This window comes from Mustela erminea, chromosome 5, assembly GCF_009829155.1.
Source record: "Mustela erminea isolate mMusErm1 chromosome 5, mMusErm1.Pri, whole genome shotgun sequence".
Lineage (NCBI taxonomy): Eukaryota > Metazoa > Chordata > Mammalia > Carnivora > Mustelidae > Mustela > Mustela erminea.
In genome coordinates this window covers 70,930,665-70,953,133 of record NC_045618.1, presented here as the reverse complement: position 1 = coordinate 70,953,133, position 22,469 = coordinate 70,930,665, and the positions used below count along the sequence as shown (strand labels likewise).

Here is a 22,469-nt window from a genome sequence, read left to right as displayed (position 1 = left end):
CCGGAGGTGTGCTGTAAAATGAACTCCAACTGCTCCCTCTCCCTGCCCCAGTCAGACATAGACTCTTTCCTCCTACCTCTTATCTCCTACTGCTCTGGAAATGTGGTCTTTGCCCTCCTGCCTCCCATCCTCCCAAGCCCTTTCTACCTCTCTGCCATCTGGCTTCTAGCCTCACCTTTCTGGAAACAGTGGAAATCTAGAAGCCACTTCCTGAAACCCAGGGGCCTTTCCTTGGTTGGCTTTAAAATCAACCTGTCTGTGATCTTTAAAATGTTCCCACGCACCTTGAAACATCCTTATGCCTGCCTTGGTTGGCCGGGCCATGTTTTACTGAGTCATTTCTCTCTTTTTTCACTCTTCTCTCCACTCCCTCAACTCCCTTGCTGCCAGAGTTTTGTGATCCATGACAAGGCCAACTTTCTTTCCCCAAACAGTCTTGATTCTCTGGCACCTCATTAAATCTTCCCAGGAAATGCAAAGAAGTTGACTACCTCCGTCAAGTCCAGGGGGGTGGAGGAAGCATCTGTCTGAGTTTGGACTTTTTTCCATTTTTATTCTAGTATCTCACTTAACTCTAGCTCTCTATACCCAACATCAATGCCTTTCTGAGGGCCTCCTAGGTGTGAAGTACTCCGTTGTGTGCTTTTGATGACCAGAATGTTAATACCACATGGTCTCTGCCTTTATAGGGCTCCCCAGCTTAAGGGAGTTGGAGAGGTGGAGGTAGCAAAATTGATGTTTTGGTTACCTGGAGGCAAAGCCATTTTGTGGGAACGCCATGAGAGGGGCAGTAGGTTAGGGGATGATCCCTGGTGGGAACTGAGAGAAAAATGGCCAGAGTAAAGCTGGTCTGGATTCTTGCTTAATGCCTTGGCTAACGGTTCACTTGTCCTTCTGAATCACCCTGGCATTAGCAACAAAGAATAATGCATGATCCTTCTGGGAATAAAAAGCACTTACTAACGCTTCACAAAAATTCTTTTGTAAATATTGTGTCCTACCTCAAAATTATTATTATTTTTTTTTTTTTTAAGAAGAGAACGTTGTTAATTCACTGCAAGCCCACTCGGACGCTGAAGAATTTAGAGCATTTGGCTAGAGAGCTTTGTAATGAACAAGTGGTTCAATTATTCTAGTTTCATTATACAACGTATCAGACATTCCTTGGCATCAAGGAATTAAAGCACATTTTCTCTGGCAAATGGCAATAATATTTGAAGACATATCCTACACAAGTGGTTCTTGACTAAATGTAGTTCCATTTAAAAGTAAGGGTTTTCCACACAATTTAACCTCTTAGAGTCTGGTCTCATCAGCCTCCTTCAAGAGGAGCAGGTAGCTCAGACTTGCTAATTTTCTATTTAAAAGAATTTGGGCAAATTCTGCAGTTGACACTCTTTGGCATTGGCTTGTTCCCACAACTCAGCACATCATCTGGGCCCCTTTCCCTATGTGAGCCAGTGTTCCTCCTGGAGGGAGGCAGACCTTTCTACTCAAGACCATCATGTCCTGTGGAACACTGACTCCCAGCTCTCCCCACATGCCCCTCAATGTTAAGCAGAGAAATGGAGTGCCTGGGCTCTGGGGTTGGGGCCTGTGGCCACAGAAGGACCCCCATCAGAGAAAATAGCTTCTTTTGAGGAGAGAGCTGCTCTCTACCCAGTCCTTCTCCTAGCATAACTATTTAGGCAAAGCCCCACTAGTCTACCCTCTTTTGTGCAATTTAGAAAAAGGTGTCCCCTCCAGAGGCATCCAAAGCCCGGCAAGGAAGCAGGGACTGGATGTCACTCCTACTTGGCTCCTGCTTCCGTGGCCCCAAGTAAAGGGAGCTTCCCCCTTGGTTTTTCATGTCATTTTCTCTTAGACAGGCCCCTCTCCAATTCAAAGGCAGAAGAAAAGGGAAGAGGCCAAGGAACAGGCTAAATCTGTGAAAGTTAGATATGATTTGCCAGGTTATGAAAATGCGCAAAACTTTCTATGGGATTTTTGGATCTAGAAGACCCCTGGCCAACTTGAGCCATTCCCACTGCTGCATGGAGGACTGGACGAGATGATCTCCCAGATGTCAGCATTGTATTGAAGAGTAACTATCTTGAGAGGCCGATGATGGTGGCAGAATTACTACCAAGGAGGAGCTGGGGTTGAAAGGTGGCATTACAAAACTGTTGAAGGAAGGTGTGCAATTCATTCGTTAGACTGGTCCAAAGAGGTCCTCCATCCCTGCCCACCTTTTCCAATACCTCTCTTCTCTTAATGCCAAATTCTTGAAAGAAGAGTCTACCCTCGCTCTCTCAGCAGCTCCCCTGCCCACCACCTGACTGGATCTGATTGATGGAGAGCACCACTGTGTTCCTTGCTGAAGCTGCTAGCCTTTTCTTGTTTGTTTGTTGTTTGCTTGCTTGTTTTTTAATCTTTTGTCAGTGTCAAGTGTTCTAAGTCACTGGTTTCTCTTATTTTTATGTGGTCCTCCTTGGACTCTGGTTAAATGATCCTCTCCTGGTTTCCCTCTACTCTGATGGCTCCTTTTTTGTTTCTTTATTGGTTTCTAAGCCGAGGGTATCCCTCAGGTCTCCAGCCTGAGCTTTCTTCCCTGATCTCTACCTTCTGTGTTGGAGATTTGATGTGCCCCAGAGTTTCCATTGTTAACGGTCATGCAACTGACTCCCAGATTTGTATCTTCTGGTCCTTATCTATTTCCAGATTTCTGTGCTCACATTTCGAACCGCTGATGGTGTGCTCTGCCTGGCCTGCCAGCCCCTCAACATATTCAAAGCCACTTTCCACACTCTATTTTGCTTGTCCTTTTGGCTTCTCTAGAGAAACACTCTGCAGTGCAAAGGGCAAGGACTTTGGGTCACACCCCTAGGTTAGAATCCTGGTTCTACACTTCCTGAAGCAATTTTTTGGGTTTTGTTTTGTTTTTGTTTTTGCCTGTTCCATGAATGCTACCAATGCTTTTTCTGTAATAAGCACTTATTAGAGGTTGGTCCTTCTGCCCATTTTTTATTAGCATGAACATTTATTTCCCTGTAAGGTACGCTTTCTTCATTCCCCGGTGATTCCAGGAAAACTGAGCAGGGACCTCCAGTTAGATAGAAACTCTGAGGAGTTAGGGAGTGTGGGCTCACAGGGGCTGGGATCAGCCAAGGAAGACAGCATACAAAGATGGTTTTGCAATTGTCCAGTTAATGTAATAACTTTCCTTTCCCCTACCCTTTCCCAAATCCATGTCAGTTCTTCTGAACCATCTCACAGATTGGTCCCCTCCTGTCCACCTTGAGGGCAAGTTCACCTGGATTGTGAGCCAACCTCTCTGCCTTTAGGGCTCTGCCCATTCCAATCCACCTTTACCTTAACCACGGCCTGAAGCACAGCTCTGATCATATGAATTGCCTGCCTAAAAACCTTCAGTGTCCCCATCCCTCATTCCATACCTTCACTTTCAAGGTTTTTATAATCGGTCTCCAATCCAGTTTTCTGCCATATTTAGGCATGCTGTGACCAAAATCATACATAATCTGAGGGTCGAGGGAGGGAAGAGAAGTGTAACTAGTATCCTACCTAAGGACATTCAATCTAGAGCTTGGGGACAGTACTGTGGGGCCCTGCGGATATTCAAACTGAAGTGGGTGCTTCACCTACACCTAGGTTCTGGGCTCTATTCCTCAGGCAAGAAGTCTGACAGGTCTTAGGCAGAGGATCCTTGCCTCTGCCCCAGCTAACCAGTTTAGAAGTCAAGGCACTGCTAAAGGACCAGGTGGAAGTCCAGAGTCTCAGGAAATGGAGGCAAAATTCCAACAACTCTGTGCAAAGCAACATGACAGGGTGAGGAGGGAAAACGGCAACGCTGTGATCCCACGCTTTAAGTCAGCAATATTAATTCTGGACTCTGAGGGCAGAATCTCAGCTGTTTCTCTTTCTGTTCCCTGGATTTAGGTGAGAATCTTACAAATACTGCTTGCTTAATTGCTTTAACACACCTCACTAGCCTCACCTCCTTCTGTAGAAGGTGCCAGGTCCTTTGAAAGTTGTCTACATCACCTGGCCAATTAGAATTCTTATGGCCAAAACAGAAGGCAGATGGGTAGTGTTTTGGTCATAAATTTCCATCTTGGGCACTGAGCGGGATGTTTAGCTATTGCATGAAAACTTTTTTTTTTTTTTTAACTCTTGGAGATTTAGGAGTAAGGAGCTCTTATCATTGTCATTTGGCCAACAGGCATTCCTCTTCCACTTTAAAGAAGTGAAACTCCCTTCAATTTAGGTACACGAAATGAACAGGCTACAATGTGCTGAGAATGAAGCTGCCTACCCTGTCTCAGCCCCTTGACTACTCCTAGCAGCTCCTATGCAAGCATCCCATGGATCCCACTCTGGATTTATTCTTTTTATTGTTAATAGCTAACATTTACTGAGTGCTTACTATGTGCCAGGCACTGTGCTAAGGGAAACACATTGCCTCATCCCCAGGTGACTCCTGGGAAGCGAAGTAAGAATGTGAAACTCTTGAGGAGTTAGGGGAATGCGGGCCCATGTAGGCTGGGACCAGCCAAGGAAGGCGGCCTTTAAAAGATGGTTTTACAACTCAACCTCAGCCTCACACCTGCTGTCTGCATTTCACTCACCCACTAGGAGTCCTGAAGTTCAGTGGTGGGGAAGGGGCATAGTTGGAGGCACGTGAGGGCTGTTCATGTTTGACCCTCACTGGCTTCTGCTGGGCCTAGCAGCAGGAGTGTGTGTAGGATATTTGAGCACTGGAAGGGAGCCTCCCCCAGCTCCTCCACTCTCCTGAGGATCAACAATAAAATTCCTTTAATGGGACTAGTTTTCATTCTTTGATTCACTGCAAAAAAAAAAAAAAAAAAAAGGTCTAAAATACAAATAACTTTAAGGTGAAAGGGGTACCTTCCATTTATAAAAAGAAATGGATGACTCAGCAAAGTTTTCTGGCAAGGACTGGGGAGGATGTCCAGGGATCCTATCCTGGCTATCTGAGGAAAGGGGGGTCACAGTGGGCCGCTGAGAGTTCTGCAGACAAATCTGCCCTCAAAGCACAACTTAAGGTCCCAAAGTACCCACCCAGCTAGAGACAGGATGGTGGTTTGCAGCCTTATGTAGGAAGAAGCCAAGAAAGATGATGAGCAAAACCAAGTTCACACCCCTGTTGTTGAGAGCATGACTCTCGGAGCATGAAGCCTGGGGCAGGGCTCCAGGACAGGGGCACCCTAGGAGAGCTGTTCCATGGTCCAGAAACATCCCGAGAGCTATACAAGCAGGGACCTGGTCACCTCCTCATCCAGGGGCCCTCTTTTCCCAAATTCATGATTTGAGAAGGGATTCTTTTCAAATGTTTTTGGAAATATATATGAATATATATATATGAATATATATATATATATATATATGAAGTCTAACAAGGCATTTGAAATATAAACATATAAATACACATATAAACATGTGTATTAATAAAAATACACATATTAATAAAATATGTGTATTAATAAAAAATACCCTTCATTGAAAAGAATAAAACATTAGGAAAGTGGGGCTGTCCAAGATAATTTCAGCATGTGCGGTTCTCAGAGATCTATCTGTACCCCAGGTCCCCTGCTTCCATGAAAAATGTAAATAACCAAAAAACTCGTTCTATGTGCTTTCAGAATAACCCCTGTGGGTTAGTTCACCTTCCATTTCTCTTGGCAGTGCAAGAAGGAAGCTGGAAAGCAAGTGTGTATGTGTGTGTGTGTGTGTGTGTGTGTGCGTGTGTGTTGGGGGTGCGGTAATTACCACCATACCAGATCCCTTTGTTGTGTTGAAGGTTGGCAAGAAAGGCTGGGAGACACCAGGACCCTCTCTCATCAATGGTGGGCAGATGGTGCTAACTGGAGAGCCAGTTGGAAGGGTAAAGGACACAGTAATCTCCTATCTTGATTTAAACAAATGGTCAGTACTGGGGGCTCACGAAATGGAGGTGGGGGTGTCCATCGGAGGGCAAAGTAAAGACCGGGCCTAGGGCAGAGAAGTAGCTGTCACCACTGAAAGCAGTCTGAATTTAATAGGAAGTGAGCTGTTGGGCCAGGGGTTCACAGCAGGGCCTCTGTTTCCAGGGAGCAGGACAGAAGGTGGGGGCAGAGGGTGGGGAATAAAAGCAGGGGAGCGGGCTCAGGGGAGAAGGGACCTTCAGCTGTCTCCATAGTGGGCTGCAGGAGCATGCAGTGGGGTGACGAGCCAGAGCTGGAGTGCTCACTGGACAGCTGGCCCAGAACAAGCAAAAGAGGTCCAGTGCATGCCCCTTGGTACTCAGTGGTGAAGCCACTGAGTGGTGCAAGAAATCTCAGTGTCAGCAGGAGAATCCCAGGGGCCCTGGGGTGGTGGAGAATCTACGACTTGAGTAGCAGCTGTGGAACATGATGGGCCGGCTCCAGAGCACCAAGAACCAAATTGAATTCCTGGGTTGTGGCCAGTGAGTTGGTACCACACTGGACAGCAGGCAGAGCTGAGAGCCGCCAGAACGAGAATCCTTGTCTGAGACATGATTGGTCTGGGAATGGGGCAGGAGTGCCAGCTCAGATACCTCAGCTGCCAGGATCTGAGGAAGACCAGGGAAGGCAGGGGCAGGGTTGTGAGGCAAAGCATAAACAGTTCCGTTCTTTCCAAACTCACTGTCCACTTATGGAGTGCTATAGGCAGCAGCTGCCCAGGGATAGGAAGATGAGTAAGACATGGTCCTTACTCTTGAGAGGTTCATGAATCTTCAGGGGAGATAGGCTGGGAAAACTAGATTCCAGTGCCTGAAGATGATTTGTCAAATTCATGGTGCTTTTAGTTATTATTACCTGAAAGTAGCTATCACTTACATTTTACTCCACTAAGACTCTAGCTTACGTCTCTCAAATCTAGTCAGCCACAGATTATTTCAGTAAGGCACCGAACTTTTAAACATTCCACTTTCAATTCATACCCCACCTCCCAAGATGCATATAAGTTGGAATTTCCTGTTAGTTGCCCATAAAATCAGCGGGCTACCTAGACCTGCTTTGGGCTGGCCATTAAGACAATGGTGCTTCTGTCTGCTTTATTAGAGCTTCAACCCTCAATCACTGAAGAGAATCAGGAGTCTGTTTACTATTACTTTGGTAGTTTTAACTGAACGCCTGGAGTTAGGGGGCCATCTGAGAGTACAGTGGAGACCTGGCCAGCAGAAACTCCAGGCAAAGGTATTTGGGCCCAGGAGAGGAGGAGAGGCCGGGAGTGGAGGGTTCTGTGTGGGAACAGACTCCTTCTGCAGACCATGATACCAATGTCAGAGCTACAGCTGCCTGAGAACCTGAGAGGAGGCCCACAATATCCTCAAGGAACCGGCACTGAAAGAAGCCCCCAGTTCAAGTGGGCTCAGTTTTTTCTGGTTGACTCAAAACAAATCAAATGTTTTTTGCCAAAGAACATGGCACATCAGGGTTCACCATGCTTTAAAGTGCCTCTTGGAAACAGCCATACTAATTAGTTGCATGCTGCCTTCTCTCTTGGCTAAAGTCTTGGTTGTTTTTTCTTTAATTTTGGAAGAACATATTTTTGATTACTTTGATTGGGACTAGTCTAGGGGACTGGGAAGGACAGGATGGGTAAGAAAAGAAAGACCTGACAAACTTCCTAGCTCATCCCCAAAAGTCTAAGTTTTGTTTGGAGTGGGAGTCACTTGAATGAGTTATGGGTGGGAGGAATACATGGTGGCAAGCCCCACTCTTGTCCATCTTTCCCTCTATCAACGGCACCCCATGGATGGAAGTGATAGGACTAATTGAAAGCTTCTCCTGCTGGAATCATCCTCAGCAAGACTGGAACAGCACCTTCTGTCCCCTCTAGAGGCCTCCTAGAGGTGTGTTCTGAATGTGCCACAGCTTACCTCTCTCAAGACGCCATGGGTGTGAGGTGTCAACTTCTTGCTCATGTGTCAGCCAGTGTATCTCCCGTGCGTGGATCCTTGCCTTTTATTTTCTTCTGGGTGATTTTCATCAACCTTTCACTGGTTGCCTGGTCCATGCTTACAAATCAACAAATCCCCTGCAGAATGTTGGGAAACCCCAAAGGGGGAGGAGACAATGATGTTTGGAGCACACACAGCATGAAAACATTTGCTCTTGGGAGGATTCCCTTAAGCTGTCAGAGGACTGGGGGCCCTTACACAGTGGGCTTTGGACACACCCACTATAATCAGGACACACTTGGCCTCAAAATGTGATGTGCTGAATGAAATAAAAAACACTTTGTACCCTGCTGGTTGTGAAGGCTGTGGTTCAGACAGGAATCAAACTTTGAAGGAAAAAAAAAAATCCAATAAAACAAGTGCCTCAAGGCAGAGCAGTTTAGTGTTTCTTTGCCTTTATGTTAGCCCACCTCACTTAAAGATACGTGTCTGTCCTTGGCTTGATCGATGGCATCCAGAGGTGTGGGAGGGAGTGTGCTTCCCCGAAGATGAGAGATGGCTGGTGGGACGTATAGGTAGAGAGAGGAAGGAGATAGGGAGAGATGGACTCCAAGGTGGGTCAGATAAGAGACAGGAGGATGGAAACTAGTTTGAGAATTTTGCTCAGGTTAGCTGCACTTTGGTGAAACAAACTGGCTTATAATTGTGTTTCATTTGTGTTGACTTATAATTGTATTTCAATTAGGAGTAATTTGCAATTTTTTCTCTAAAGGGTTAGAAGATTTCAGAGTCAGTAGTTACTGTAGAATTTGTTCAGTGTGGCTATTCATGTATGTACATCACTTTGTGAAGTTCAAGAGGCCCCAGGCTTCTCTTTGCTTCCACTTTTCCCCCACCACATAATATTCTTCTCTTGTTTCCCATCCCTCTCCCCGGTCTTTTCTCACTCAGTAAACTACCTAACAGATGGGTATAATTAATACCTGTAAGCTATCAAAGGCAGTGACTAGAGGTGAATTATCAATTTAGGGTCAACCAGGGTCAGGCAATGTATGAGAAGAACATCATGGTTCTTTGTTCAAGCAAAGCAGTAAAACTGGGATGAATGGTGGTGCTTATTAGGCTGCACTCTTTTGTTAACGTTATCACACAGATTGCAGTCCAAGAGCTCCCTGCCTTGAATGAATGTCTGGTAACAAAATGAGTTGGACACATATGCTCACTCTGGAGTGAGCAGTGGTTGGTGGACTTCTTAGTTGTGGTCTTCAACATGTCAGAGCAAGTCTTCTCAAAGGCCTTCCTGCTAGAGGGTTGCTCTAGATCCCTAAATGGCAAGCCAGCTGCCAGAGTGTTGGTATGACCACAGCACTGGGAATCTGGTGTGGGCAGAAACCATATTTTCGGTGGCAGGGGTGGAGGAGGAGAGGGCAGGGAGAAAATGGGGTGTTCCAGCACCAGGGAAGGGACAGAGATGTTACAGGTAAATTTTTCTGGATAGTTGATCAGGTCTACTGCTGGTGACAGGGGCAAGAACAAGCCTTTTCTGAGCACCCAAGTGATACACCATGTCTGGCTTTGCTCTTTAGGCAATTATTGGAGAACTAGTGGATGTGCACGTGCACAGGTGTATACCCACAAAGCTGGCATAAAATCTGGATGAGGGGGGGCAAGATGTTTAGAGAAAATTTGCTGAGCAGAGCTGTGATGATGTGCTAAATTGGAAGGATGAAATGTGATGTCTTAAGGCCACTGCAAAGAGGAGGCAAGACCGTAAGGGGGTAGGGAGTAGGGGGTACAGGAGGTATGACCAGAAGAGGCAACTATAACCATGGGTCTTGAGGTCTTTTCGCTATTGACCCAGGCCTCTGTGTCTCAAGGTCATAGCATGCCAGAGTCCCTGTGGACTACTATGAAGATTTTTGAGTCTAGAGAAGCACTCATGATTGCACAGGGGCAAGCTTGGTTGCCATACCTCTGGCCAGGCTGAGCAGCTGCCTCCTGGGACACACCAGACCTTCTGCCCCTTCACCTCATGCCTCCCAAAGGTACTCTAGAGTTCAGATTGAGGCAGTTGTGTTTTGCTGCTCTCACTGCCTAAACACTACTTTTTAATAGTTACAGTTGGGCTGGGTGGCTAGAGGTGACTTTTCCAGGGCAGGCCTTTATCTGCTGCCCCCTGTGCCCTGGCTTCTAAGAGTAGCTTTCTGCCTAACACACTAACACAGGGGATTTGGCAAGGTAATGTTGTTTGGGAAAAACAACCTTGTTTAGTGCTGGTCAGGCTTCTACTAGGTTGCATGCAGAGGTCCTCCTTGAGAGGACAGCAAGCACTTGAAGCAGTGTCTATTCCTATCTTGCATGTCATGGTCCTCTTTAAGCCTCTTCTGGAAATTTCCTGGAGAAATATGAACAGAGTTATGGAGCACTGCACTGGAAAGTCCCAGGATACAAGTGGATTCTTTCTACCTCCTACCTAAAGAAGGTCCTGTGTAAGCCTTTCTAGAAATGGGGTCTTGGCTTTTCCTGTAGGAGAGGAAAGTCCTAAAGGAACCACTGACCACTGGGCAGTAGGCAGTTGATGGCATCAGGATTTTTGTGTTCTCAGGAGTGGGTTTGGGACACTGGTTTCCCCAGAAAAATGCACCAGCAGGGGCAGCCACTTCTGCAGAGAATGCCTTAGGGTTTAATGTCTCTCAGTGTATCATCTCCTGATGTCAAAGCAGGAGCCCACTGTTCTGAGTTCCCAGCTGCTCCCCCTAATTCCCGAGGATGGGAGATGGAGCTTGCATGGGCTGGGCAGCTTCCCAGCAAAGGTGGGGACTCTCTGTTTCTATGTACCTGTGAGTAAGTAGTCCGCCATACAGAAGGATCCAAAATGACACCAGATCACATTCTTTACAGTTACATGCATGCAAAAAAAAAAAAAAAAAAAAATCCTTTCAAATCTTCAAAGTTGATACATTTGCAGACAAAGCCCTTATGGATCCAAGTCTATTTCAATACTTCAGCCACACCGTGTTGACAACTGGGTGGATCCTTCACAGACCACGGCAATTCCCCACCTCCACCCAGGTAGATGAAAGCCTGGAGCCTGCAAGTACTGGGATCCTAATAAGAAGGGGAGGTGGGGGGCCTCATATCTCCGAGGTAGAAGCTAAGAATCCAAAGCAAATGGCCACAAGGCCAGGGAGAGCCAATCAGAGGCAAAGTAGAAAGACTAGACTGGATGGGTAAGAAGAAGGGCAGGCTTGTATTTTTGGATTGAGGTGTAAAAAACAAATGTCTACAGAACATGCTCTTTGGAGGGAACCAGGCACACAGAATAGAGGGCCAAGTAAATAGTTCAATCCCCTCAGGCCCCTCCCTTCTGCTCTTTTTGTCCTTTGACTTAGAATTTAACAAAAACATTTGATTGTGTTCTAAGTGCAAAAGCTCTGTATAAAGTACTTGGAATGGGGAGGGGAGGAAAGCAAAGATGGGTTTTGCCTCAGGGAACGTATAGTCAAGTGCACTGCCTCTTCTCCCCTCAGCCACTGCCTCCTCTTCCTTATTCTTTCAACTAGCATTTCCTGAGGACCGACCATGAGTTTGGACATTTTTATTTCTCTTTCTTTTCTCCATCCATAATTCCTCTCTCTCAGATCCCTTCCTTTTCTGCTTCCATTTCTCTCTCTCTCAAATAAATAAATAAATAAATAATAAAAAAATGAGGCAATCAAGAGAAATCTGGGGGAGTAGAAAGAAGAGGAAAGAGTCTAAGGGAAAATGTATGCCTAGTTAGCATACCTGAGTTCATTCTGTGATGCTGGAGTGCTCTGTGTCCATGTCACTTGCAGCTTGGGTTGGGGAAATTCAGCACTTCCTTTCCTCCTGTAATGAACTTCTACAAGCATTAGCCCCTTTCCATTTGCACAGACTGTAATTTTTTTTTTAACTGTCATTTATTGCTAAGTAAATTGAAGCTTGTTGTGGGTCTTACATCTACCCTGTAAATGAGTGATGAGATGATGCTCTTCTAGCAGAGCTAGAGAGTGACCGTGCTGGACCTCTCCACCCCCTGCCCCTGCATCTGCTCCAGCCCGCAGCCCTCACTCCTCCTCCACCTGTACAGTATTCATTATCACAGTCAAGCCCAATGACAAGCGTTTTGGTGGCTAGTAAAGGCAGAAAATAATCTCTAGGATCCCAGGTATTCTTTTTACCTCTTCTCTTGTTTTTTCTTTTCTTTTTTTTTTAATTTGCTTGCTTGCTTCTCACCTAAGATGAGACCGCAGAGAGCCGTGAAGGATGGGAGGGGGAGAGGAGGGAAGTGGACAACGGAGTTATGTTATGGAGTCCTACAGTAAAGGGTTGTGTCCAGCTTTCTCTGGCTCCCAAATATCTGCCATCCTACCTACTAAGCTTGGAATGTCCCACCATTCCTTTAGAATGGAGTTTAAAGGAATTTAAGGGTCTTTGATTTAAAAGTAGGTTCCTAAAATGCCAATGTCCTTAGGAGGGGTAACACTTGGGTGACAGTTTGAGGGGACAGGGGACAGGGGCTTTGTGGACAAAGCAACACCAAAGGGGAAGAGGAAGAATTCCAAAGCCAAACCTTACAGGCTTAACCAGTTGTACACACTTCCATCTCCTGGTTAGTGCTGCATCTAACTACAGGGTAGGAGAGAACAGACAGATTTGTTTCGGAGCCCCCTCCCCACAGCGCACACACCTGAAGCACTGACAGTTGTTCAAACATGAAGACATCTGACTGAAGGCTAACATCACCTCAGATTTCTACCCTACATTTTCCTAATTTCCCTTTGGAAACGGCTCAAGTGGTTTCACAATTCCCACGTTTTCAGACTCCAAACTGCGCTCAAGTTTGCCTGGGACAGGTGTGTGTGTGTGTGTGTGTGTGTGTGTGTGTACACACGTGCATGCATGTGTGCATGCATGTGTGCACATGTGTGCATGTGTGTGTGTGTGTCTGTGTGAATCTATATTCCCAGGATGCATCCAGGACGCCCACTAGGAGTCAAAGTTTCCAAGAGCTTCACGACGATGCATCTCCTTCACAGGGAATCCGTAGCATTACTCTCTGCCCATGTGAGCGCACGCACAGATCTTTTCTCCTCCTCATGGTTGGTTTTCTATTTGTGATTAGTAATTGGCTTCTCTTGGTACGTTACGATCTATTACAAAAGCCAAACATTCAGAGGGCCAGCTGAAATGACAAAATTTGGTTATAATTTATGTTGGCCCCTGACATATATATTTTTTTTAATGATTTGGTCTCTAAGCAACTGATCTCTTAGCAACAAGAAGCACCTTTATAAAAGATGGCACACAAAGAGTGATTGCCAGAAAAGCCACCCGGTTCTTAAACAGCCGCGCATCATTAGCAAAACTCACCATCTTCAAGAGTCCAAAAACTAGAAGTGACCAGCAGACCCAGGTAACCTTGATATTTGCACATTTTCCTGAAAAAGAAAAAAAAAAAACTCATGCAACTATTGAAAAGAATAAAATTCTTTGAAATATGTGCATTTCTTTTGAGATCTTACTAGTTGGTTTTGGCTAACTTTTAATAGGATGTTCTATTAAATAACTGCTTCTTGATTTTGTTTTAGACAACTTGGAATAAATTTTGTGATCAGAAAACAGTTCACTCAATATTTCATTGACATGAGGATGGAAGGGGGGAACAATCTATCCTTTTCAGAGTTTATTTCTGTAGGTTTTCATTTGAAGGGAGAAAAAAATCCACACTGTGGCAAAAATAACGTGCAGAATGTCACCCTGAGTGGTATGCACTGCTAGGGGGTTACGTATATTCCCCCCAGGGTATTTTTAGACTGTTAAAATATTTAAAGAATAGCAAAATTATTTTACCTCCAAATTTAAGCCATTTAATACAGTTGTCAATTCCAGTAGCAAATGATGTTCTTTTGTTGCAAATAACAAGGACTGGTTTTTCTCTCTCTCATAGCACAAAAGCTAGCATTTTTCTATTTGTTTTCGTTGCTATTGGAAAAAGTTTCATTCTAAAACTAAAAATAGGAGAAATTCCAGCCATCTGTACCTTGTTTGCTTTTTCAGGTACCCAGGAATTAAAGACTTAAATAAATGGCTTTCTAGAAAATTGGAGCTGGAGATGAGGAACAATTGTTTTTTCCATCTGTACCCTTTGATTAAGGGGTAACCCACTTGGGGGTATGCATGGGGCATAAAAAGGGGATGTTTTGTGAAAGTGAAATAAAAAATCTTCCTGATTGAGCTTAGCAACATTACACAGAGACATCACAGATCCAAGCAAACAGACTTTAGAAAATTGCAGCTTTGATAAACCCAAGTTAGGATGGTGATACTTTGTTTTTTTATGAGAATTGCATGTGCCACTTATCTTTAAATTGAGAGGCTAGCTGAAATAAATCTTTAGAACCAGAGGGGACAGAGTCTGCTGTCATCTTCTGAGAATCAGAAAATGGGATACTTTGTCTCAGATACAGAGCTTGGCAATGGGTCAGGGCATCCAGAATTGGGATAATCCTAGAAAAATCTGGGACTTATTAATGTTCTGCTGAGAAAAGGCTCCTTATGATCAGCACGATATGATTACACTTGATTTAAACGCTGCTTATGACTTGTATTTCTGTTACCGCTAACAACTTGAGGCAGAGAGGATTTCTTCTTGTGATTGTTTTTGCTCGGAAGTTAGCAACTGGGTATTTTAAGTTGAATTGCGGCAACTCTTTTTAAAGCAATGTAATATGAAAGTACAGAGAAATGTATAGCTTTGTCACTTAGAGCTAATGGTTTTATGTACTTATATTGTAGTGTGAGCATTATTGTAGAAACATGTCTGTAGCTTTAAGTTAAGGAACTTGGGTAAATAACAGTAAGATACTGCTTTTGTTGGCTGTGTCTGGATACATTTCCAGTTTTAGGTATACCATGGTCTCCTAAATATGAAGGGGAAAAAATAAAGATACAGTAACATATTACAAGTGACAGCTAAGTTGTTGCAGTGGTTCTTGAAGATTTTTCAAACTCTGTCCTTTGAGGTTCCAGTCATCTGTGTTTTGTCTATGTATAAGGAAACAAAGAGGGCCAGGGGCACTGTAGAGCTTGTCATTTTGGCTGTCTTAATGAGCCGTCTGATGGACAAACAATGGCAAGATTTGAAATCTGCAATGAAATACTCCGACTAGACTGGCCATTATAAACTAAGCCAATGCATTCTGCTGTGTTGGGATTAGTTACTTGAGATACACACATGTACACATGAATGGTCTCAGTATAAATCCTAAAGCGGGAGATCAAAACAAGGCTATTAGCGAAGGCTTCCTAGGAAAAAGGGCAGTTTTAATTTCATGAATGAGAATTTTCATCATAATCATTATTTGGTGTCTAAAACATCCTAAACAAAACTTGAGGGCTCTTTTCTTTCACGTCTTGGCTAGGACTGGGTTGGTGGGGGTAAGGGTGTGTTGGGGGGAGGAGGCATAACAGGGGACATGCCCACTGCCAAACATTCCTGCGCCATGGGAGATCTGTGCTGCAAACAAATCGGTTTAGTTTGGACACCATAATACCTGAATTGAAATGATTAGGCAGGAACTTGGTCAAGTACTACTTTTAACAGAAAAATTTTAGCCCTCCTGAAGGAATCATACTAGGGGTAATCTGGTTTTTCTCTAGTGAGAGGGAAGCAAAAAAAAAAGAACAAAAAACAAACAAAACCCTCTGGAGCAGCCACTGTGGCCTAGGCACTTTGCAATGTGCAGTTCTGTTTAATCCTCACAACAGCTATGCAAAGGCATCGGCATCTCCATTTTACACCTGTGTAAACCAGGTTCAGCAGTTTGCCGATATGTTCCCTAAACAGTCAATCAGCACACTGGGCTTGAAACCCAGGGTCTGCTCTGACACCAACCCCCTCCTGTTTCCCCCCTGCCACTATCTAGGTGCTTTCTTGTGCCACAATGGCACCAGAAATTATTTTAAACAGACATTTAAATAGTCTCTGCAGTCTTAGTGAAGCAAAAACTGAGCAGTTGGGTTGGCAGTGGAGACTCAGGTAACTTTTCACGGACAAGTCTTCTTACCCCCGGTTCTGTTGGCTGGGGGTGACTCCAATCCTGCATTTTCAATGTCTGCCACAGGCTATGAACTGGAGGTGGGCACTCGGCTGGGCTGTGGCCACGGTGGGCCCCGGGCGTGTCGCCATTCCTTGCCATGATGCACATCCCAAATGAAGCGGGGTGTAGGGCTCTATGAGGGACACTTTCCTGTGAGGACAGAGACTGAGTCGGGGCTCTCTGGGGGGGCATCCCCACCCCACAACAGTTAGGGACTGCACAGGTGGGGAGGAAGCCAAACCAAGATCCTGAATGGGTCAAGGCCAAGTTAAAGTGGTGGGGAAGAGGACCCGGGTGTGGCCAAAGCAGGGGGAGGGAGAAACGACACTATAGAAAGCAGAGCTTTGCCCCAAGGACCTTGCTTCAAAGTTGCAGGGCTGCAGAGCCCTGTCCCCTCTGGTTCTAAAGCCTCTGGCTTGTGTTGTTGCCTGCTCTTTAGGTTTCCCTAACAAAAGGATAATTTTAAAAACTTAGATAATTTTAAAAACTTCCCTCAAACAGTTTTGGGTAAAAGATTTGTAAAAGAGTTCAGCCATGACTAGCCCTGAAACAAAGCACCCTACACATTCCCATTTCTGTTGATCCTTATATCAATTGGCTCAGAGACCTAAACTGTCTTGCCCAAAGCCATGCAGTTTGTATAGGTGGGACTCAAACTCGGGTCTTTTAATTAGAAACCCTTTGGCTCTCTCCTACATCTGGAAAATATGACGGTATATATGGGCACATGTAGAGTCTGAGATGTTATATGGATCAGGAAGGTTTGGAGCTGACAGTGGCATGACCTGCCTTGAACTTTGCATGATCATCAAGTGAACACCAAGGGCAGCTCTTCGCCGGCTGCACTGGAGTCCATCCCTGGAGAGGGGACTAACACACCAATAGGTGGAAGAGGCAAGCTCCCGCTTCTTTTTCCAATCCCTCTCTGCTGGGGTATGCTGAGGGGTAATCCCTCCAACCATAAGTCAGAGGGCTGGTGCACAGCTTAGGAAGTCTGAAAAGAATGAATAGTGCTAGGTTCGATTTTTGTACAAAAATAATGATATGCTTTGTGCAAAAGCATCCCAAGTAATCCACATGCCTCTACTTCCCTGGGTTCTTGTCCTCAATAAGACATGCATATACTTTCTTTGAGTTCCTGCCTTATGGTTGGCATATAGACGCCACATATCTACTATGGCCAGTATAGGCTAAATCCCCCTCTCTGCAGAGTGCATAGAAAGTCCTTGGGTAGACGAAGGGGGTTACTTAACTTGTTTCCCTCCTTTAAAAAACCATCATTTTAAGCTTGGGAACTGACTTAAAAATTGCTTAATTTACACTTATCATTTTGGAGGTGAGGGGACTAAGTTGAATGATATGCCCAAGGTCTATGCAGCTAGTCATTATGAAGGATAGAGCTCTGTTCTCTTGACTCCCAGTCCAGTGCTCTTTCCTATGTATCATGATAAATGCTAATCCTAAGGGGGTGAGAGTACAAACTATTACCTCTAGTTTACAGATAGAAAAACTGAAGACATATTTCATGTTAGGGGCAAATGGCCACTTGAAGTATAAAAATTACTAAATCCATGAAACTCATTTAACAGATCCTCAGGATTAATAATTCTCATTCCACCTGCTAGTTATAAATATGCAAAGTTCAGTGTTACAGTGAACACAGTGAGTGTTCTTCATGCTGTTGATAATATTTCCTCCCTCACGTGAAAAGTAAAGAAGGGGAGGGGAAGATAGTCTCCACTGTCAATGAAGCCTGGCATCCAAACAGATTATGCATTTATGGAATCCCTTTAAAAGATAAACCAGTATGTATCTGTATATCAGAATTGTTGCAGCCAAGTCCCACACCAGAAATTAACAGTAGTCCTATTGGACCAAGACTATTAAAACTCCCATGCTTGCAATTGATACCGCCTCAAAAGAAGACCCAGCAAAAATACACTGACATGAAAAGCAATTGGGAGAAGTCCATGGTTCTGACAATATTTCTATAAAGTTAGTGGGAATGTGTGAACTCACATGCATGGCACCCTCTGCCAAGTTCAGTGCTAGGACCTTTACATAGGTTTTCTTATTTAATGTTCATGACTTCTGATGTCAGGATTCTAAGTACAATTTTCCAGATAAGGCAGTTGAAACTCTCTTGTATTTAAGGAACTTGCTGAAGAGGGTGGGGGCAGCACCACAATGTGGTGTTCATTTATCCAGCGTATGTTTACTGTACTTAAATGATGTGCCTGGCAGTGTGATGGGTGCTGGTGATATAAAGTTAAATAAGACATGGTCCTTGTCTTGAAGAAGCTCATAGCCTCATGATATTCATTTCCAGTTAATGTGGGAACTTCTGTTCACCAGAGCTAGCTTAATAGCAAATAAGATATTTACAAGCATATCCTAAAAGATTTACCCTGGAACTCACATCTTGAAGCCTGGAAAGAGTTAGAGGAGAAGTCCTAGGATAAGAAAATAGAGGCTTCAGGTTTATAATGAGGGGGGAAATTTGAATATTGGCATTCAGGCAAAAGCAGGCAAGAGAGAATAATCAGGCCCCATTTAAGAGGACCAGCAGAGCCTGGGTTTCAGCTCTTGGCTGAAAGAGTTCCATACAGAGCAATAGTATGAATAATGAAAGTGGTGATATGGGATGCTGAGAGATGGATGACCTTAAACATCTGAAAAACGGGTTCAGATTTAGTGAACAGAAATTAGGGCACCAATACAAAGTCTGCTGGTGCAGGCTCCTGGCTGTTGAATATCACTTGATTGGGGATACCTGTGGCAAAAAGTGCCAGAGAGAAAGGAAAGATTCGTGTCCATGTATTATTGACCCTGGCTGAGGAAGTCCACAGACTAGAAGGTCAGTATTTTGATATCCTTGACTTAATCAAAAGTGAACTGATGTGGCCCTGGCCTGGGCAACAGCTGCAGAGATAGAGCCCAACCCCAAACAGGTTGGAAGCAAATGGGCTAGGGTTGGTGGTTTAATGGGAGAAATGAAGGAGGCAAGGAAACAAAAGGGTGGTGGAATCCCTAGAAATAGCAGAAATTAGGAATTAGCTACCCATTTAGGTAGAAATATCATGAGCTTGTTTTTCAATGAGGTTTAGATAGATACTCTAAATATGCCCATTCCCGGGGGAACATTTCTAACATTTCTAAGGAGAAATGTTAACTATATCTCCCAAACTACAAATCAGAGGACAGATGGATGGTGACCAGAGACTTTAGAAGAGAACCCAAAGCAGACTGGATCACCCAGGTCTAAGATGTTCTGTGCTAAGGCAGCAGAGAAGTAAAAAATGCTTAGGCCTGCAAACAGTCCCGTCAGACGGGTGAGCAAGAGGTCACGGATATCCTCCAAAAGCACTGTGGGTGGAAGAGGAAGCTGGGAAACAAGATTGGGCTGTCGGCACCCTGGGGGTCTCCTGACCTGTAAGCTCATGTGCTAAATGAATGCCAGGCTGAGCCAGTCTAAAGCCGGGGCTTTGACAGCTGTCTGCCTCTGTCAGCCTGGGAAATAGCCAGGTTGGGGCAGGAGGGAGGAGCATGAACTCTGGAGTCAGACAGATGCATTTTAACCCTTCTGTAGACAGCAACCAACTGAGGCCATTTCAAGGAGATTTAATCTCTTATTTCTTCACCTTTAGAAGGGAATCATTTCTACTTATATTACAAGGTATTTGTTTTCTTTTAAAGACTAAAATGGGATAAAACACCTATAAAATATTGGGGGAGACGCTGAGTAAATACCCCCTTCTTTGGAACAGTGGATTGTTTAACTATGTTACTTAGAGTCTTGGGGCTCTTCAGAAATTCCACAGATCAGTTTTGAAGGTGAGGATAGGTTCTGGCGAGGGAGACAGAAGCTGGTAGAAGGAGGAACATCAGCTACCCACACTCCACTCTTATTACAGCACTGGGGTCCCAAGAAAATTTTATTTCAAAAGGAAAGGGGAGCAGAGACAAAACTACTGGCACTAGTATAGTAGCAAGGTTTCAGGATGCAAGACTAATACACAAAATTCAATTGTATTCTTAGGCATTAATAGCAATCAATTGGAAAAGAATTTTTTTAAAAAAATTCCAATATAGTAGTCCCCAAAGACATAAAAATAGGAAGTCCAGCAAGAGATGGCTAAGACCTCTACACTGAAAAGTACAAAACATTGTTGGGAGAAATTGAAGAATACCTAGTAAATGGCGATATACATATATATGACATAAAGCTCAATACTGTTAAGGTAACAATTCTTCTTAGAGTCATTACAGAGTCAAGGAGCTGCCAATTAAAATTCTGGAAGGCTTTCTTCTTTTTTACCTTTTTTTTTTTTTTGGTAAAATTAACTGATTTCTAAAATTTATATAGCAATGCAAAGACCTAAAATAACCAAAGTTTGTCATTTAAGGACCTTTGAGAAGGTCAGACTTCTCACCAGGACTAGATTAGATATGATATGCAAGAGATTTATAGAGGAAATTAATGGGAAGGATAAAAGAGGAGGGAGCAGGAACAAGTCGGGCAACAGTCAGAACCCAGTGCTAGTCTGACACCTGTGAAAGGAGAGAGGGAAGGAAGAATTGTATGGAGAGGGCTTGAGACCACACCGTAGTCCTGAGCACGAGTTTTGGCCAGAAATGGAGAGTCCTGAAACAAAGATTTCCTGTTAGAAGAGTCTTGTCCTGCATGGGAAGGGCTAGCACTAGCACCCCCACTATATCTAGTCACCAGTTAGGAGCTACCCAGAGAAGTGGGCCTTTCTGTGAACTTAGTAGGGAACCACACTCCCAACAGCAGGTTGCTGGTCAAGCAGGGACCCTGATGAGGGGGCTCAATCCCAGCACACTAGGATCATGTCCTGAGCCGAAAGCAGACCCTTAACTGACAGCCACCCAGGCGCCCCTATATTGCCAATTTTTAACTAAAGATACTAAGGCAGTTCAACAGGAAAAGGAAAGTCTTTTCAACAAATAGCACTAGATCAACTGGATATCTATGAGGGGAGAGCCTGTCAACCCTTACCTCAACCATAGAGAAAAAATAACTCAGCATGGATCAGTGACCTAAAAGAAAGATATAAAACTATTAAACTTCTGTAAGAAAGCAAGAGAAAAATCTCTGTGACCATGGAGCAGCAAAGTCTTCTTAGAACACACACACAAAAGCATGAACCATTAGTAAAAGAAAAGCTTGACAATTGGACTTCATCAAAAATTTAAAATTTTTGATCTATAATAGACATTAGGAAAATAAAGCAAACCACAAACTAGGAGAAAATATCTGAAACACAAATCAGACAAAGAACCTGAATCCAGAATGCAGTTTATAAAAATCTCTTAAAATTCAGTAAGACACACCAATTTTTGTTTGTTGTTTTTTAGAGAGGGCGGTGTGGGAAGAGCTAGAAAGAGGGGTAGAGAGAGAATCCTAAGCAGACTCGACTTGGGGCTTGATCCCACAAGCCTGAGATCATGAGCTGAGCTGAAATCAAAGAGTCAGGACACTCAACCAACTGAGCCACCCAGACGCCCCAAGACAAACCGATTTTTAAAAAACAGGGAAAGTACTTGACCAGACACTTCACAAAAGAAGATACATGAATGGCTAGGAAACTACTAAAAAAATGTTCAAAATCATCAGAAAATCAGGCACCTGCAAATTAAGACCCCAAACAGATACCTCTAGAATGGCTACAATTAAAAGCCTGGCACGCGCCAAGCAGTCGGTGAGAATGTGGGGCAACTGGAACTCTCATATACTACTGGTGGGAAAGTGGGGGTATGCGGATCATTTGGAAGTTTCTTAAAAAGTTAAACCTGTATCTATCGTACAATGCTCTTGTATACTAGCATTCCCTGTAGCCTTATAGGACATGGCGCAGACTGGGAAACAACCCAGGTATCCATTAACAAATGAAGGGATAAACCGTCGTTTGACTATGCAATAGAACCCAACTCAGCAGCATTAGGGGACACACCGCTGATGAGCACAGCCGCCTGAATGGCTCTCAGAATCAGTGTACTGGGTGAAAGAAGCCAGAGAGAAAAGAGCACGGGTTGTAGGATTACCCTGCCATAAAAATCTAGAAAATGCAAGCTAATCAATAGTGACAGGAGGGGCGCCTGGGTGGCTCAGTGGGTTAAACCGCTGCCTTCGCGAAGCTCAGGTCATGATCTCAGGGTCCTGGGATCGAGTCCCGCATCGGGCTCTCTGCTCAACAGGGAGCCTGCTTCTTCCTCTCTCTCTCTGCCTGCCTCTCTGCCTACTTGTGATCTCTCTCTGTCAAATAAATAAATAAAATCTTTAAAAAAAAAATAGTGACAGGAAGCAGATCCACAGCTGTTTGGAAGACAGGGCACATGAAGGGATGGATTACCAAAGGGGGAAGAAAATGTTATCTTGGTTCTGGGGATGATTTCACAAT

General features: G+C 44.3%; 1 protein-coding gene and 2 long non-coding RNA genes across 8 annotated transcripts in view; 1 reads left to right on the top strand and 2 right to left on the bottom strand.

Annotated features, from left to right (window-relative positions):
- LOC116591068 overlaps positions 1 to 11,786 on the bottom strand; it is a 34,100-nt gene extending 22,314 nt beyond the window's left edge. The window contains exons 1-2 of the long non-coding RNA XR_004285832.1: positions 11,711 to 11,786; positions 7,904 to 8,061 (exon numbers count right to left, since the gene is read on the bottom strand). This is a non-coding gene — a long non-coding RNA (uncharacterized LOC116591068). The remainder of the gene's footprint in view (positions 1 to 7,903; positions 8,062 to 11,710) is intronic.
- Positions 1 to 22,469, top strand: part of LOC116591066 (aromatase) — a 108,256-nt gene that overhangs the window by 22,513 nt on the left and 63,274 nt on the right. The gene's annotated exons all lie outside the window — the stretch shown is intronic.
- The window catches only part of LOC116591069, a 172,558-nt gene continuing 162,238 nt past the window's right edge, over positions 12,150 to 22,469 (bottom strand). For both annotated transcript variants that reach the window (XR_004285833.1, XR_004285834.1), the window contains 2 exons: positions 13,319 to 13,386; positions 12,150 to 13,130 (listed from right to left, as the gene is read on the bottom strand). This is a non-coding gene — a long non-coding RNA (uncharacterized LOC116591069). The remainder of the gene's footprint in view (positions 13,131 to 13,318; positions 13,387 to 22,469) is intronic.